Raw genomic sequence first — 959 nt, forward strand, 5'->3', positions numbered from 1 at the left:
TAAATATTTATATGTTCATTTTTTAATTCTTATTCATTTAATATTCATTTTCGATATACATTTTCATTATTATTCATACATACATCGTATGCACATATCCCATTAAAGTCAGAGCACGATAACCCTTCAGCCATTACTATCAACACGGCAAAAGGAAAACGAAACACATTTTCCCAGTAAGGATCTTTATAAGCAAGACCATCAACCATTCATCTGCTTACGTAAAAAAGAGATAATGATGAGAAAAGAAATAAAAAAGGGAAATGTGGCCTAATCTACAGAAAGAGACTTCCGCAAATCAGTTCGGTTCGGTCCAGAGACCCTGCGAAGGACCTACTGCTCGGCGCTCTCCATCTTCCAGACGCGGACGTAGTCGACTGCATGGCTGCGCCTTCACTGATGCGGTCTCCGCCCGCCTTCCACGTGGGTGGGCCACTCGCCCCTCGGGGAAGACGACTTTTTAGGAACTGAGAACACGAATCAATATTTCGGCTGTCTGCTTCAAAAATGTTTGACTCTCAACCAAAATGGCTCACGAATAACGATGGTCAGCAGCTCACCGCTTCCCAGAAGTCAAGGGGGGCCGTGGGCGAGAGGTTTGGACCAGGGCTTCTGCGCAACGTCGTCGGGGAAGAAGTGTTCGTTTCCGCCACAGCCAGATTCAGAATCAGGTAGAACTGGACAGAAGACAGACAAACGGTTCAAACCCAGTTCAAAACACAGGAAAAGGAAATATAAACAAATGAGTGGAAGCAGAAAAAACGGTTGAGCGGACACCTTCTGGGCGAAGGGTGCCATCTTGGCTCCAGCCGTCCAAGGATTGTCGAATGTCGAAAACCATCCCGGCGAAAACCCAGAAGCTGCTTCCAGGGTCCACTGTCAGCTGCAGGAACGTCGCCAGTAGAACCTGAGTGGAGGCGGGGGGACGGGAGCTAAAGTGACGTTTAGATCTTCAAAGT

General features: G+C 47.1%; 1 pseudogene; it reads right to left on the minus strand.

Moving 5' to 3' along the window:
• Positions 1 to 333: 333 nt before the first annotated feature.
• The window catches only part of LOC119575824, a 4,438-nt pseudogene continuing 3,812 nt past the window's right edge, over positions 334 to 959 (minus strand).

Source organism: Penaeus monodon, chromosome 8 (assembly GCF_015228065.2).
Source record: "Penaeus monodon isolate SGIC_2016 chromosome 8, NSTDA_Pmon_1, whole genome shotgun sequence".
Taxonomy (NCBI): Eukaryota; Metazoa; Arthropoda; class Malacostraca; order Decapoda; family Penaeidae; genus Penaeus; species Penaeus monodon.